Genomic DNA, 7,500 nt, shown 5'->3' on the forward strand with positions numbered 1-7,500 from the left:
AAATACACCTTTTCTCTCTCTCTCGGGGTAAAAAGAGTCGATGTGTATTGTGTATAAAGGTTCTGCTGCGAGAAGTCTCGTTTTGCCGTGTGTTTCGGTAACGACGATCCTCCGAAACGTACATCTCATTCGTAAGAGAGGAAGAAAACAATCTCCCTGGGGCCAGTCGGTAATATACCGACATACGACGTGTCGTGCACATCCGTCTCACGCACGGTATACAAAATATGAATAAAACGTGTGTAGTCTCTCTCTCTCGACTTCTTAATATTTTCTTTCACCTCTGACGCATCATTTCAGGTGACGTCGGGAGCGCGGGAAAAAAAATTTTTCTAAACACACGAAACCGTTCATCTCACGAACAGCCGAAAAAGTTGTCGCTCAGATCCATATCGCAGTGGAGCGGTATCCGCGGGCGGTCGTAATTGAACGACGCACGACGCCGCGAACACTCACGCGAGTCCATACAAACGATTCCGATCGTTTTGCAACAACTAGAACGTACACTGTCCGTGAAATTCACAGAATTTTCGCGTGTCCGCGACAAACGCCGACGAGACACCCATCGTTCGCTCGTACGTAGCATCCTTCTCTTAACCCGACTCAGAGACGTTCTTTGCGCCCTTCGGTAAAAAAACGTTCGATCCGAAGAGGTGAACGACGGCGGGGATTTGACAGAGCTACGCAAGCAGTGTATGGTACGTAAACGACCCTCAGCCAGGCGTGGTCCAGGAATTGTATCCGTGGACCGCAATGTGCGTTCGAAATGTCGATGTTCATGTGTCCTGCAGTTCACACGTTGACGCGCAATTAGCTGCGTTCTTCATCGACCCACGAGCCAAGTGATCCACCGTTCAGGGTAATCGTATAAATTTTATATTTCACATATATAATTTTATTCTCACTTGTTCGACCTAATATCTCTCTTCTTTCAAAGAGAAGATAAAAGTTGATACCTGAATCTCCGACCAGCGCGCGAAGGAGATTCAGGCGTCGCCTTGGAGACGACACCGAAGCCTTTCGAGACGAAAAACGTTCAAGTAATATGTATATATTTCTCGACGTTCCGGGCGTATAGTGCATTCAAAAACCCGCGAAAGACGCAGAAGACTCGCACGCGTGGAAACGACGGGGATATATTTTGTATCCTACCCGATACTGAATCCATCGCGTGCAGTCGACCCTCGCGTTCTTCCGATCAGACGCATCTATTGTTGCGCGCATGTTTTCGCGTCGCATCGCGCGAAACGTTGCACGAATCGTACCGATCGATCGATTGAAAGCAAATAATGAAAAAAGACTTCACAGCTGGCTCTTTGCCGGTCATTCGTCCCATGTTATCTCTTGCCGCGAAATTGGCGCGCAAGAGTTGGGTGTCAGACGCGCGGCTTTAAAACGAGCTTCACGGCCGGTCCCTTCGTTACCGCTTTCGTTCTTTCTCTCGGAACGACCATGAACGAACACGACGAGCGACGCTACGGCATACACACGTCCACGGATTCGATTAAAAAAACAGACTTCACAGCTGGCTCTTTGCCGGTCATTCGTCCCATATTATCTCTTGCCGCGAAATTGGCGCGCAAGAGTTGGGTGTCAGACGCACGGCTTTAAAACGAGCTTCACGGCCGGTCCTCTCAATTCCGTGTACGGTACACGCAAGATGCGGGTTCCACTTCCAGACTACCCGGTCCCTTCTCTCTACGAGAATCGATAGTAGAAGAACGGCTCGAAAACGCGTCTCAGAGACTAGGGGAAAAGAAGCGGTATGCGAGCGAAACGAAAACGCATTATGGAAACGTCGCGAAACAATGTTCGACGGTTGCTCGGTTCCAATCGTGCGGCCGTTTCAATTTCTCGTGCGCTTCACCGTCCCTCCGTAACTCTGGCCGATCGCGTATACCGAAGAGCCGACACGCGCAAAAACCACAGGCATTGTATACTGTGTATATATATATATATATGTTACAGTCACAGCCTTCGCGCGTTTTACTCTCCGACGCGGGGTTTCCACGACGAAAGAGAGACAGTTTCGTGGCGGGTGACTCGGCCGAATCGCTACGACGGGTATTTCTATTATAGAACGAATCATCGCCACCCTTTACCAGTGCCCGACGAAGGAATCACAAGGTCATCTGGAGTTTACAATGCCAGCGACGGTAATTCCAACGAAGACCCGATAAGTCAACTCATCGTTCTATTTCTCCCCGTACAGAAAAGCGAATCGACGCTAATGCACCTCGCGCAAGCACGAACGTTCTCTTCGCGTGGATCGTCCCATCGTCCAAAGATGTAAAGACGCATTGGAGATCGTGGTCTCTGGCGGGCTCATTGCACGCCCCACTGCATATCTTTCCTCGAATCGAGAATGATTCGTCCACTAAGGCTGCGAAACTACGCGTCGAGGAAACTAGGGGAAAGAAGCGGGATGCGAGCGAAACGACAATACATTATGGAAACGTCGCGAAACAATGTTCGGCGGTTGCTCGTTTCCTCCTGCGGACGTTTCATTGCTCGGGCGCTTCACGTCCCTCCGTAACCTTCGCGCGATCGCGTGCCCCGGAGAGCCGGCAACCGGTGAACCACAGGCGTATAAACTATAGTCTTCTATAGCAAGCCTTCGGCGGTTACTCTCCGACGCGGGGATTCCACGACGAGAGAGAATTTCGTGGCGGGTGACATCGGTCGAAACGCTACGACGGGTATTTCTATTATAGAACGAATCATCGCCACCCTTTACCAGTGCCCGACGAAGGAATCACAAGGTCATCTGGAGTTTACAATGCCAGCGACGGTAATTCCAACGAAGACCCGATAAGTCAACTCATCGTTCTATTTCTCCCCGTACAGACAAGCGAATCAACGCTATCGCACCTCACGCATGCACGAACGTTCTCTTCGCGTGAATCGTCCCATCGTCGAAAGATATAGCCGCTTGGAGATCGTGGCCCATCAAGTTCTTCCGTAACTCCTGCGCGATCGCGTACCCCGGAGAGCAGGCAACCGGTGAACCACAGGCGTATAAACTATAGTCTTCTATAGCAAGCCTTCGCGTTTACTCTACGACGCGGGGATTCCACGACGAGAGAGATTTTCGTGGCGGGTGACACGGCCGAATCGCTACGACGGGTATTTCTATTATAGAACGAATCATCGCCACCCTTTACCAGTGCCCGACGAAGGAATCACAAGGTCATCTGGAGTTTACAATGCCAGCGACGGTAATTCCAACGAAGACCCGATAAGTCAACTCATCGTTCTATTTCTCCCCGTACAGAAAAGCGAATCGGCGCTATCGCACCTCACGCAAGCAGGAATGATCTCTTCGCGTGGATCGTCCCATCGTCGAAAGATGTAAGACGTACAGAAATCGTGGTCCATCACGATTATTCGTAACTCTCCGAGTCGCGTATCTGAGAGTAGGGCAAACGGAGAACCACAGGCATAAATAATACTATATATTTCTTATATAGTTAGCCTTCGCGTTTTACTCTCCGACATGGGGATTCCACGACGAGAGAGAGTTTCGTGGCGGGTGACTCGGCCGAATCGCTACGACGGGTATTTCTATTATAGAACGAATCATCGCCACCCTTTACCAGTGCCCGACGAAGGAATCACAAGGTCATCTGGAGTTTACAATGCCAGCGACGGTAATTCCAACGAAGACCCGATAAGTCAACTCATCGTTCTATTTCTCCCCGTACAGAAAAGCGAATCGACGCTATCGCACCTCGCGCGAGCACGTAACTACTCTTCGCGTGGATCGTCCCATCGTCGAAAGATGTAAGACGCACGGAAATCGTGGCCCATCAACGTTTTTTTGTAACTCTGCCGATCGCGTATCACAGAGCCGAGACGCACATACCACAGGCGTATAATACCGTTTTCTTTCGTATGGTAAGCCTTCGCGTTTACTCTTCGGCGCGGGGTTTCCACGTCGAGAGAGACTTTCGTGGCGGGTGACATCGGTCGAAACGCTACGACGGGTATTACTATTATAGAACGAATCATCGCCACCCTTTACCAGTGCCCGACGAAGGAATCACAAGGTCATCTGGAGTTTACAATGCCAGCGACGGTAATTCCAACGAAGACCCGATAAGTCAACTCAACGTTCTATTTCTCCCCGTACAGAAAAGCGAATCGACGCTGTTGCACCTCACGCAAGCACGAACGTTCTCTTCGCGTGGATCGTCCCATCGTCGAAAGATGTAAGACGCACGGAAATCGTGGCACATCACGTGTTTTCGGAACTCTGTCGACCGCGTATCTCAGAGACGACGCGCGCGAACCACTGGCATATACTATTATATATCGCGTTTTACCCTCCGACGCGGGGATTCCACGACGAGAGAGAGTTTCGTGAGCGGGTTGACTCGGAAGAAACGCTACGACGGGTATTTCTATTGTAGAACGCATCATCGCCACCCTTTACCAGTGCCCGACGAAGGAATCACAAGGTCATCTGGAGTTTACAATGCCAGCGACGGTAATTCCAACGAAGACCCGATAAGTCAACTCAACGTTCTATTTCTCCCCGTACAGAAAAGCGAATCGACGCAATCGCACCATACGCGTGCACGTAAACAACTCTTCGCGTGGATCGTCCCATCGTCGAGAGACGTAAGTTTTCATAGTATGAATTCGCGTTTTACTCTCCGACGCGGGGATTCCACGACGAGAGAGAGTTTCGTGAGCGGGTTGACTCGGAAGAAACGCTACGACGGGTATTTCTATTATAGAACGAATCATCGCCACCCTTTACCAGTGCCCGACGAAGGAATCACAAGGTCATCTGGAGTTTACAATGCCAGCGACGGTAATTCCAACGAAGACCCGATAAGTCAACTCAACGTTCTATTGCTCCCCGTACAGAAAAGCGAATCGACGCAATCGCACCATACGCGTGCACGTAACAACTCTTCGCGTGGATCGTCCCATCGTCGAGAGACGTAAGTTTCCATACTATGAATTCGCGTTTTACTCTCCGACGCGGGGATTCCACGACGAGAGAGAGAGTTTCGTGAGCGGGTTGACTCGGAAGAAACGCTACGACGGGTATTTCTATTATAGAACGAATCATCGCCACCCTTTACCAGTGCCCGACGAAGGAATCACAAGGTCATCTGGAGTTTACAATGCCAGCGACGGTAATTCCAACGAAGACCCGATAAGTCAACTCAACGTTCTATTACTCCCCGTACAGAAAAGCGAATCGACGCAATCGCACCATACGCGTGCACGTAACAACTCTTCGCGTGGATCGTCCCATCGTCGAGAGACGTAAGTTTCATAGTAAGCCTTCGGCGTTTTACTCTCCGACGCGGGGATTCCACGACGAGAGAGAGAGTTTCGTGAGCGGGTTGACTCGGAAGAAACGCTACGACGGGTATTTCTATTATAGAACGCATCATCGCCACCCTTTACCAGTGCCCGACGAAGGAATCACAAGGTCATCTGGAGTTTACAATGCCAGCGACGGTAATTCCAACGAAGACCCGATAAGTCAACTCAACGTTCTATTTCTCCCCGTACAGAAAAGCGAATCGACGCAATCGCACCATACGCGTGCACGTAAACAACTCTTCGCGTGGATCGTCCCATCGTCGAGAGACGTAAGTTTTCATAGTATGAATTCGCGTTTTACTCTCCGACGCGGGGATTCCACGACGAGAGAGAGTTTCGTGAGCGGGTTGACTCGGAAGAAACGCTACGACGGGTATTTCTATTATAGAACGCATCATCGCCACCCTTTACCAGTGCCCGACGAAGGAATCACAAGGTCATCTGGAGTTTACAATGCCAGCGACGGTAATTCCAACGAAGACCCGATAAGTCAACTCAACGTTCTATTACTCCCCGTACAGAAAAGCGAATCGACGCAATCGCACCATACGCGTGCACGTAACAACTCTTCGCGTGGATCGTCCCATCGTCGAGAGACGTAAGTTTCCATACTATGAATTCGCGTTTTACTCTCCGACGCGGGGATTCCACGACGAGAGAGTGTTTCGTGAGCGGGTTGACTCGGAAGAAACGCTACGACGGGTATTTCTATTATAGAACGCATCATCGCCACCCTTTACCAGTGCCCGACGAAGGAATCACAAGGTCATCTGGAGTTTACAATGCCAGCGACGGTAATTCCAACGAAGACCCGATAAGTCAACTCAACGTTCTATTGCTCCCCGTACAGAAAAGCGAATCGACGCAATCGCACCATACGCGTGCACGTAACAACTCTTCGCGTGGATCGTCCCATCGTCGAGAGACGTAAGTTTCATAAGTAAGCCTTCGGCGTTTTACTCTCCGACGCGGGGATTCCACGACGAGAGAGTGTTTCGTGGCGGGTGACTAGGCCGAAACGCTACGACGGGTATTTCTATTATAGAACGAATCATCGCCACCCTTTACCAGTGCCCGACGAAGGAATCACAAGGTCATCTGGAGTTTACAATGCCAGCGACGGTAATTCCAACGAAGACCCGATAAGTCAGCTCATCGTTCTATTTCTCCCCGTACAGAAAAGCGAATCGACGCTATCGCACCTCGCGCGAGCACGTAACAACTCTTCGCGTGGATCGTCCCATCGTCGAGAGACGTAAGACGCACGGAAATCGTGGTTCATCGCGTCTTTTCCTACTCTCTTGAATCGCAATTTCGTATAGAGCCTACACACGCGAACCACCGGCATATACTATTTCTTCTCTCATAGTAAGCCTTCGCGCGTTTTACTCTCCGACGCGGGGATTCCACGACGAGAGAGTGTTTCGTGGCGGGTGTCTCGGCCGAATCGCTACGACGGGTATTTCTATTATAGAACGAATCATCGCCACCCTTTACCAGTGCCCGACGAAGGAATCACAAGGTCATCTGGAGTTTACAATGCCAGCGACGGTAATTCCAACGAAGACCCGATAAGTCAACTCATCGTTCTATTTCTCCCCGTACAGAAAAGCGAATCGACGCTATCGCACCTCGCGCGAGCACGAAACAACTCTTCGCGTGGATCGTCCCATCGTCGAAAGATGTAAGACGCACGGAAATCGTGGTTCGGCGGGCTCTATGCGCCTTGTTCAAAGTAAAAAAAAAAAATTTCGACGGACGGGAGAAGTGTATTTCTCCGCGCGTAAGCCGTTCGAAATTTCCGACGGACGGGAGATGAACTCTCCGCGCGTAAGCCGTCTAGTCATACAGCAGAGCAGGTATCGAGATACCTCTCTGTGCATGATCGTTCAAGTATTTTTCACGAGGAAGCGTTGTTGCACGTTTATCGCTCCTTCCTCCTCTGTATATATAATATTATTTCTCTTGTGTATCGAGTGTGTGCAGAAATTGAACTCGTACACTTATATATATATATGTATGTATCTTTCGCTCCTTTTTATATTATCTTTCGCTCCACTCTTTATATTTCTCATGTTTCCTTCTTTCGGTCAGTTCTTGTAGTGTATTTTGCTCGTTAATGATCCTTCCGCAGGTTCACCTACGGAAACCTTG

The 7,500-nt window shown here is 50.0% G+C and overlaps 2 non-coding genes across 2 annotated transcripts in view; both read right to left on the minus strand.

Annotated features, from left to right (window-relative positions):
- Nucleotides 1-707: 707 nt before the first annotated feature.
- On the minus strand, nt 708-862 carry LOC143176788 (5.8S ribosomal RNA). Its single transcript, XR_013001295.1, has one exon. It is a non-coding gene; the product is annotated as a 5.8S ribosomal RNA (ribosomal RNA).
- A 6,601-nt stretch (nt 863-7,463) lies between these two features.
- LOC143176789 (small subunit ribosomal RNA) overlaps nt 7,464-7,500 on the minus strand; it is a 1,921-nt gene continuing 1,884 nt past the window's right edge. Inside the window, exon 1 of the ribosomal RNA XR_013001296.1 lies at nt 7,464-7,500. This exon is cut by the window's right edge and continues 1,884 nt beyond it. This is a non-coding gene — a ribosomal RNA (small subunit ribosomal RNA).

Source organism: Nomia melanderi, unplaced genomic scaffold (assembly GCF_051020985.1).
Source record: "Nomia melanderi isolate GNS246 unplaced genomic scaffold, iyNomMela1 scaffold0848, whole genome shotgun sequence".
NCBI lineage: Eukaryota > Metazoa > Arthropoda > Insecta > Hymenoptera > Halictidae > Nomia > Nomia melanderi.